We start from the raw sequence: 9929 nt of genomic DNA on the forward strand, positions 1-9929 counted from the left end.
GCAGTCTCATGGGACAGATGCCACCACCGGGGTCCTCCGGCAGCCGCTCACCCATCAGGCTAGTTGTAATCGTCCTGTCTCCCCATGAGGCTATGCTCCCTGGGGCGTGGGGCCGATGTGGCCTCCACCACTGCTGCATCTCCAGGGCATAAGCCCCCGGCTGCTCTTTGTGGTGGAGGCTGGCATTACATTGTCGGGGGGCGGGGCAGTCCCCCGGCTTCGGCCCACCAGATACCAGTAGCAACCCCAAGCTTTGAGAACGAAAAATGTCTCTGGATCTTGCCAAATGTCCCCTGGGGGCAAAACTGCCCCTGGCTAGGAAGCACTGATCTAGGGCAGGTCCTGCAGGAATCCAGAGGGTTTCTGTCAGGTGCACTTCTTATTTAAACTAGTGTGCACGCACACACACTCATACACACTCACGCACAGACACCAGCCTCAAGCCCACATGCCACTCCCCCCTGGTTTATCAAGGAGAAGGCTGAAGCCCCACAGGTCTGAGTGACTATCCTGAGACAGTCTGGCCAAGATGGAGAAGCGTCTGATGCTCACGCTTACTTGATCACGCTCTCCTTCCGACTCTTCTCTACGGGGCTCAAATTCACCACCCCGAGACCTCGAGGCTCATTTAACGAACTAGTTCCAGCAGTAGATGCTGCTTTATAGGTGACTGAGATCTCCTTCACCAGGCAGGACAGTTGAGAGGTGATCTGGTTTGGGGTGCTCTGGCTATCGCCCCACCTCCATTGCTGCGGGGCGCCACTCACAGCCCACACCCAAGGGCTCTCCCTGCCCCCAGCCGACCTGAGGCCCTACTTGGCTCAGCAAGTTCTCTCTGGGCTTGAGGCCGAGCGCTGGACGCCAGTCCCTGCCCCTCTCTGCTGCCTCCTGGAAAGTCCCAGCGCAGAATGTCGGACTGAAAAGGACCAAAGCCATCGTTTAGCAGACAGAGTGACAGGGCGAGGCCACACAGGGCACAGTGGGTGGGAGTCCAAGTGTCCGACTCCCAGCCCTCCCACTCCCCCGTGCAGGATGGTGGACGGTGCGGTAGCTGCCAACTGCGTCCCCAAGAAGCACAGATGGAAGCCCCTCCAGACAGAAAATTAGGTCAGCACAGGACTCCTGCAAAAACACCGTTCGGAGCCAAAAACTGGGCTCCGAGTCGCAATACCAGCTGTCAGACTGGTTCCTATCGCCACTTCTTCCTTTCCCACCCACCCTTCCCAACAGGAATTCAGAGAAAACCAGTGTCAGGTGAGTGGAAGGTAGCCAGGAGCTAGGGGGAAGGCTTCAGGGTCAGACCTGGCTGTCGCCATTTATTAAATCTGCGACCAAATCTCTTAGCTCCAGTTTGCTCATCTGTGGAACCGGCATAATAATTCCTGTTCCTGGCGAGTAGCGGTGGGACTAAACAATGGCGCACAGACCCTGGCAAACAGCTGCTTCATTAATAAGTCCACTTTCCTTTCCTGGTTGCCTCAGAGACCCGGGGACATTTATGAGGACACGGCCCGTGTTTGACACACAGCCCCAGAGTGGCCCGGCAAGAAGGGGATCACGCAGAGAGTGTAGAGCAAATGCCACGCAGGCTTCCTCTCCAATAGCGAGGCTGCTGATTGAAGAATGGAGGCCCAGTGGGGCTAGGCGCACACCTTTCTGGCTCAACAAACTCAGAAGACGGTGAGCAATTAGCGGGACCTCGTGGGTTCCCGGGGAAGTTCATCGCTGGGATTCGCCAGGGGAAGGGAAGACTGTGGCCCCAAGGACCGGGAGGGCAGTGGGCAGAGGCATCTCAGGCCACCCGAAGCCCCATGAGAGTTTCATAACACCCGTCACCAGGGGCTTGAGGGGGACGCACACAGCCTGCGGTTCTCAGAAGCAGGGACACTGACTGGCTCCGGAGTCAACATGGGAACCCTGTCCCTCTCTCGACACCAGACTCTGACCAAGTTCTCCATCCCCTCTCTGGCCTCCGCGTCCATCTGCAAACTATGCGGCCTGTGTTCCACGGACCTCACGTGGTCCCCAAGAAACTGGGGGCAGATGGGAGCAGAGGCAGGAAAGTGCTGTGTAAGGACGTAAGGGCCGGGCACACAGGGCCTCGCCAGGGCGCTGCCCAGCTCAGCTCTGCCTGGCTCGGTGGACCTGGAAGTCCATTTCTGCTCACCCCCAAGTGCCTCCCTGACATGGCAAATTCAGTGCTTTGAGTGTTCGCTGCATCAGTCCACGTGTTCCCCAAGGAGGCCCCTGGGAGAGGGTGGGCGCTGTCATCCGTTTACAGGTGGGTAACCCGAGGCCCAAGAGCAAAGGCCCACATGATTCCTCGAGGTCTAGATTCCTTTGGCGGCCGAGGCAAAGGTGGGAAACTGGCTCTCTGGATGCGGGTGCACGTGTGGGGGGGCGGGACGGGGCGGGCGCGCTCTGCCTCCTGGAGCCCTTCGGTGAAGCAGAGGAAGAGGGAGGCTCAGAGAGACTGTTGACAAGTCTGCATCGATCAGGATGGCCAGCAGCTGGCCCAGATTTTGTCCCCTCTGCAACTCGCCTGGCCTCACAGCCACGTGAAAGCGGTGTCCTTTCCAGCACACTGGCCTCTTTATAGAACAGAATTGGAAATGGGGGTGGGGAGGGGATCAGTGGGTGCTGCTGCTGTTTGCCCCAGCATCCTCCCCAAACACAGCAATCCCTGGAAGGTTCCAGAGAACAGCCCCACGTCCGCACCAAGCTCAAGGAAAGTAGTTTGGGGGTACACCTCAGATATCCTGCCTTGCTGTGGATATGTCTTTTTGTTCTTTCTTTGCCAAAGAGATTTTGATGTCAAGCTACGGGGCAGTTCATGGGTTTTTTGATGTTTTCTGGACCTTTTGCAACTCGAGGCTCTGGGAGGGTGAGGAAGTTGGAAGCCTTAACTCTCGATGATAGATAAATAGGTAGATAGATGATTGATAGATAGATAGATAGGTAGATAGATAAATGGATAGATAGATATCAACCTAGTCAACAATTTAGACCTTCAAGAAAGTTCTCCAGTTTAGGAAGGGAAGTCGAGAACAGGGCTCTCAAACTCAGTAACATGATGCCCACACTAAAGACACAGAACCAGACAAGGAATTCCTTGAAGGCCCCAGGGCTTTGCACGGCGCCTGAAACGCAGCAGCGTTCAAAGAATCCTCTGATGCCGAATGAGCGAAACGGACCTTACTGGAGAGAAGGCAGAGGCCAGCAGCCCTCACTCCCTGGGCTGCAGCCGAAACGAAACTTCTCCGTGTTCAACGGAGCCAAGAGCCAGCAAGAGGCTCGGGGAGAAGGTCGGAGACACACCAGCAGGCAGCCCACCCCTTTCTCTGCAACACCGCTGGGACCTTCTGGTAGGTTCTCCATGAAGGTCTGGCAGCTTGAGCAATTTGTCTGGCAGAGAGGAGATGACCATCCGAGGGGACGAGCAGAATAACCAGAAGCCCAAAGGAAGATGCTGGTCAGGTCACAGGATTTTTCTGTGACTCTGGAGGACAAGTATGAGCCGCACTGGACGGGCTGGGAGATGATTTGTTGAATGCAACAAGCTGAGCCAGTGTTAGCACAGGAAGTGGGAAATGATTCTTCCCACAAAACCCTTAGTCCCTGAGGTGGGACGGTTGCCACGCTGAGTGGGTCACTCCCCGAAATGGTCTTGCCGCTTCTCTCTGGGTGGCCTTCCATCTTTCCCACACGGGACAGCCCAAGTCACGGCCTTCATAAAGGGAGGTTTCCTTTGGACCAGCAGTAACTGAGGGCCTACTCAGTGCCAGGCCCTCAAGCATATGATCCAAGGAAGGTGACATGGGAACATGGAGGGACAACTTTCTGGGGAAAGGAGGCAAGTATGATGATTAAAAAGGACAGGGGAGAGGAAGTGCCAGTTCCCAGCGGGGAGGGCACTTAGAATTATCTACTTCAGCACGCCTCTCGTACCGCATTCGGAGAGGGCTGCCCAGAACCTTCGCCAAGCCAAGGGGATGTGGCCGGGGGTCAAGATGCAGAAACCCGATGGAGCCCTGGTCCCCACTCACCTCTTTAAGCCAAGCTGCCCGTGGGTGTAAAACTGACACTAGTACAGAAGTTTCCAGGGGTTTAAGGTGGGGAGTGTGAAAGAGGAAGCCCCAGACAGGGCATTTTGACTGCTGAGGACTCTCGTCTCCGCCCCCCTCAACGGAGGGACACCCTGCTGGATTGAAAAAGCCTGCAGAAGGAGCCCGGGCAGGGCAGGGGGCCGGCGGGTCTGCAGTGGATGTTAGGTAGGAGAGTCAAAGACTGGGTCAAAGACCCTATTTGTGGACTTGAATTCTCTGACCTGCTCCATTCTGTAGTGCCAAATCAGACAGCCCGGGATTTCCTCCGAGAGGACCAGGTCTGTTCTCGCGGGATGCCCCGGAGCACTGGGTTTCAAGAACATCCAGAGTCACGTGTCCCCCTGCCACCTCTGCACATCCTCCTCAGACATGCTTAAGCTGGCCCAGCAGGATGCCAAGTAAGTGTTCAGCGAATTAACCTCCGGTCCTGCAGCACAGACTGCCACCCAGCCTGTCCCTATCGTCAAACGTGAAGAGAAGAGACAGATAGATGGCAGGCCCGGGAACCAGAGGGAGACCAGGAAGCAGGAAGGCAGCCCGAAATGAATCCAGGAAACCGAGTCCACGCTCCAAAGATGAGCCCGGAAGGGCCTGGGCAGCCTGGGAGGGCAAGGCCGCAGGGAAAGGGCCAGGGCGGCTCACCTGGGGCCCGACACCACTCACCCGAGACCGGATACGCAAGACACCTGCCCAAGCCTCAGTTTCCTCACCTGAGACATGGAAGAAGGTCTCCTGCCTCAACCGAATGAGGCGATGCACTGAAATCACAGGCACTGTGGCCAGGTACCAGCTACTGACCGGGCACCCGACTGCCAGAGCCGGGGTTCACAGGAGCGGCCCAGAAGACAAGCGACAGGTCGCCTCTCCTTTCCTTCCTCCTCCCCCATCCTTCGGGAGCAGAAGTCTTCAACTGCGGCTGCCTTCGTTACTCCCTGCCCCCGACCCAGCCCAGGAAGCTTTGAAACAATGCAGATTCCAGGCCCATCCCAGCCCTACGGAATCAGAGCATCAGGAGACCAGGCCTGGAAATCTGCATTTCGGGCAAGATTCCCATGACGTGTCGATGTACTCTGCATGAGCTCAGCATTTCTGGAAGAATCTCAGGAAGCAAAACGTGAGGCCAGCCTTTGCAGGCACTTTCGCTGGCCTAGGTAAGCTTAAGAGAAAGGTCCCTGACACCGACTGCCACAGAGATGCCTTGAGAATGTCATCTGTGAAAATGATTAACAGCGAACGGCTCGTGATGCACCCACGTGAGGAGCACCGTCCTCAAGTCTAACGGGGATTAACTCCGCGTTACACGTCCTGATGAGGCAGGAGAGGGAACTGAGGCACCGAGTTCCTGAGAAACTGTCCTTACTTATTCTAGCAGCTCCCCAGTCACCCCAATAAGTCGCTATGAAACAGAACAAAGGCTCTGAAGTCCTACTCTCCGGGGTCAAAGCCATGCGGCTACAAGCAACGTCCCTTAAATGCCCCTGGCCTGGGTTCTCTCGTCCATTTAAAAGAGGGAATGCAGCCCAGGCAGAGCTCTTGCAAGGACGGAACGGGTGAGGGGTAGGGTGAGGGGTACACAGCTGATCTGGAGAGCCATCGCTCCCTCCCCAGCCCCTCCCTGCCAGAATCTTGGATGCTGAGTCATCACCCTGGCTTTCTTTCTGAGGCCAGGGAACTTGAGTCATGGCTTGGATGGGATCCTCTAGAGCTGGGTCCCATGGTTATAGCACAGCTTCGGGCCTTCAGAAAAACACAATGGGCTCTTTCTTCCCCACCCACTCTGTGGGGTGGGGAGCTCTGGTTTCGGAGCACCCTGGGGGGCCCAGCACTGTTCAGATTCTCAGTCCAACCTGGAGAAGGCAGCTCGAATCCAACCGAACACCACTCAGTGGGGCTGCAGCCCTTCCTTACGAGACGGCTTCTGCTAATGGCTTAAGAACACCTGATTTGCACTAAAAATAAGTAAATGAATTAAAAATCACCCACGTTCTGTCCGGAAAGTTTTCTCACCAGACCCACCAGGAGATCCCAGGAAAAGGATCTGGGGAGCCAGGTTCCTGTTCTGGCTGGGCCTTGGCGAGGCGGTCCCTAACCCTGGGCCTCAGTTTCCATCTGTAAAATAGGAAGAAATGGGACCAGGAACTCCTGTGAATTTTTCATTCCATTCCAAATGCTCAAACCAACGGTCGGCAATCTGGGCTTTGCGGGCTGTCCTAGGAGGACTCCCTCTCAGGAGGGGAGACCCCAATAGATACTCAAAGATCTCCCGGGAAAGCCGAATCCAGCGCTCTCACCAGAGACTGCCTGAAGGATTACGGGGAGAGAGGTGCCTGTATTTGAACTCCCCCCCAGGAGCCAGGCCGAAGCCTGCGTACAGGGCGAGGCCGGCAAAGCCTTCTTTCCTCCTCACCCTCCTGGAGCTCATCCCCCAGCAGGAGACCAGGTGTCACAACACTGAGAAGTCACCTGTCAGGGGACATCCCAGGTTCCACTCCTTTACCAGAGCATTGTCCCTTCACTGGTTTCCCATCACTTCCTGGCCACCCCTCCCCACTCCCCTGATCCCCACCGGGGGGGCCCACCCCAGTACTTAGCACACAGGACTGTGGTCTGTGCCTTCCCCTGCACCCCACTCCACTTGGTGAACCCCATGAAGGCAAGTGCTGGGGTGTGCTCTCTCTGTACCTTGCTTATTTCAATTCACCTTTGGGAAACTCAGTAAAGACACAGAATTTCTATAGAGGAGGAGCCTGGGCCGGAAGGTTTGCCTTGAACCTGGGTTTTCACGGCAAGAACGAGGTTCGTACTTAGATATTTTGTTCCTTTAGGTTGTCTTAGGAGAAGCGTAAGTGTGGCTCGTGGACTGTAGGAGGAGACTATAGCCCTCCAGCCCCGCCACTGGCTAAACTGTCTTTGACTCTTCCATCTTCCCCGGTAACTTACAGGAACCAAGCAAACAGAAGTCCCAGGGTATTTGTGAAGAGTTGGTCTTGCGCACAAGGCAACCGGGACCCCTCCACCAGATGTCCCTCTCCCACCCGCTGCCAGGCACCCGCCCCTTCCAAGCCACAGACGGGTGCTGCCCCTGACTCCCAGGGACGTCTAACAACAGTGGCCACGGACCAGTGAGGGAGGGAGTTTGGGGGAGGGGCAGTAAGAAAATGATCTACTAAATCCCAGCTTCAGCCACTAATTTGACAGTGTCGGGGTGACAGTGCCTTTCCCCTGAACCTGCCACATTGCACGCGCCCTGCCCAAGGCTGAATCAGAGACCGCGGCGGACCTCCGGGGCCGTCCCCGTCCACGTCCACGGCCGAGCAATCCCAGCTGCTCTCCCCTGGAGAGCAGGAGAGGCGGGCCCGGGAGGCCAGGGAGAGGAGGAAAGCGGGGGCGGGTGGGCGGAGGTGACAATGACGCCACTCCGAGCCCCAGCCAGCTGAGGGCCACCAGATGCCCGCACGACCCCTCTGGGCCGGGCCGCTTCTCTCGCGCCGCCACAGCGCCAACCAGGGGCCACCTCGGGGGGCGCACCCTAGCCAGCAGCGCTTGCAGACACTCGCTCCCGAGCGTGTCGTACGCGCGGTGACACACCTCGGACCCTCCCCCAACACTCACTCACACACACACACACACACACACCCTTCACCCCCCGCCCCTTCAGGCTTGAGGCCATCATTCCCGGCCCCTCAGACTCGTACCCTTTCCGGCCCAGTTTGGGAAGCAGACACACCCACGCCTCCTCCCCAGCCTCATCGCCAGCTTCTCCCCACATCCATTCTACACGCGCGCGCAATCCCTCCTTCCCCAGACACCCCACTCCAGCGATAGGTGCAGCCCACGCACTCCCCGGCCCGCGCCGCCCGCTGACTCCGGGAGGCCGTTGGGCAGCGCCGTCCAGGTGTTCCCGGGCCGGCTCTCCACTCCCCGCGGCCCTCCAGGACCTCGCTTCCCGAGCTCTGGGGATGATGAACGGGACCTGTCTTTTTTTCCTTCTCTTCCCTAATCGGAACCCCCTACTCCAGCGGTGCCCCACGCCCCAAAACCCTCCTCGCGCTCGCGCCACGGTGTCGCCGCGCGCTCGCCGATCCGGGGTGCCACAAAAGCGCGGTCCAGGAGCTGCAGCGGCACCCAAGGGCGAGCAACGACCCCCCTGCTCGGCAAGAAGAGGGCGTGGGCCTCACCTCAGGTACAGGAAGAAAGGCGAAAGGAGCCGGAGCGGGGCTGGGGGTGCCAGGCGGGAACCGAGCAGAGCGGTGAGGTCGGCGTGCGGTCCCGAGCCGCAGCTGGGAGCCAGGCGAGGTTTGTTTATGTCCGCGAGGAGCGCGACTTTATAGGCGCCGCGGCCCCGGCCCCGCCCCCGCGCCTTTCGCCCGCCCCTCTCGTCCCCGGCACAGCTCGCGGTGGGGACACACCCCTCGCCCGCGCCCTCCTCCCAGCGGCTCCCCCCGCTCCTGCCTGCGCGCCTGGCTCGGCTCAGCAGCGCGCGGCCGGCGCCCACCCGAGCCGCCGCCTGTTGCGCAAGCCCTGCTCGGGGCGCGGCGGGAAGGGACCGCTGGGCTCCAGCTGCCGTTCGACTCTGCTGTCCCCTCCCTCGCCCGGAAGGCCGCGGCCTGGGCGCGTGCAGCGCGCCCGTGTGCACGGGGGATGTCTGTGTCGTGTGCGTGTGCATGTGCACGCTCATGCGTGTGCAAGCGGACTTCCGTGTGTCCCTGTCTGACCGAGTGGCTCAGAGTCCCTCCTCCCGCGCGCCGTCGCGCCATGCGCTGACATCCCTTTTGAGCGACTCCTACACTTTTTCCAGGTCTCAGCTCCCGAGCGCCATTGAGCTGCCCGCGGTGCTCGCGGGCCAGCCCCCTGCGATCCTCACGCCACGCCGCCTCTTCATTGCGTCAGCCCCCCGCTGAAATCCTCGATCCCATTTAATCTCGTCCATCTTGCCCATCCCATCCTAACGCCTAGGCGCCCCTTTTTCCTTCCACCTCCCTGGTTCTAAACCCATCCCCCTTTCCCACCCCGGCGTCCTTCCCCCCTCCCCCAGGAGCCTGGCTGGGAGGATTCTCACTCCTTCCTCTCCTGGTTCCCAGAACTCGTCCCGAGCACTCTTCCCCCGTTAGCTGTCCCCTGCTGTCGTGCTTCTGCTTACAGACTGCCTCTGTGTTCTTCATCCGCACTGCGTGTTCGAATCTCCAGCAGAACTTTCTTTAAAAAGGTGCGCGCTGGGGCCCTGCGGAAGGGGCCGTTGGATCCCACACTCGGTCAGAGGTCCAGCACAGACAATCTCTCCTTCCCCGTTGCGATGGGTTGTCGTTTTTCCACTGAGCACCGGATGCAGCCCTTGTCGTGTGTTTAGCTGAGGTGGCCACTCTCTAGGAAAGACTGACTTTGGTGCAACCTCGGATGCACACACAGGTGGAGGATGCTCGGTGTGTGGAGCGGCTTCCCCGGGGACTGATGGCTGCCCACACCGCCAGGTCCCCCAGCCCGGGCCAGCTGAGGCAGCAGAAGCTCTTGGAACCAAATGCGGGCGCGATCGCATTGAGCTATTTAAATTATTTCTCTTTCTCTCTGGTCAGCAATAGAATTAGATTGCTTTGGAAATGCACATGTGCCACAAATCCATCACAGGACGAGAGCGGATATTCGAGGGGAAGAACACCTGATGTCAGCACATGGAAGCTGTGGAACTTGGGGCAGTTCCTCTGCCTTTCTGTGAACCCAGCTCCTCCACATGAACATGGAGGAAATGGGTGGGTGAGAGGAGCCATCGCCCAGTTCGACCACAGTTTATGAGCCGGAAGTCAGCTACTTAAGAATCAGTCCCGGATT

General features: G+C 58.6%; 1 protein-coding gene across 1 annotated transcript in view; it reads right to left on the reverse strand.

The window, feature by feature from the left end:
- The window catches only part of NDRG1 (N-myc downstream regulated 1), a 44987-nt gene extending 36549 nt beyond the window's left edge, over positions 1-8438 (reverse strand). Inside the window, exon 1 of the mRNA XM_039845894.1 lies at positions 8285-8438. The gene's annotated coding sequence lies outside the window, so the exon portion shown is untranslated. The remainder of the gene's footprint in view (positions 1-8284) is intronic.
- Positions 8439-9929: the final 1491 nt, after the last annotated feature.

This window comes from Pteropus medius, unplaced genomic scaffold (assembly GCF_902729225.1).
Source record: "Pteropus medius unplaced genomic scaffold, Ma_sr-lr_union100, whole genome shotgun sequence".
Taxonomy (NCBI): Eukaryota; Metazoa; Chordata; class Mammalia; order Chiroptera; family Pteropodidae; genus Pteropus; species Pteropus medius.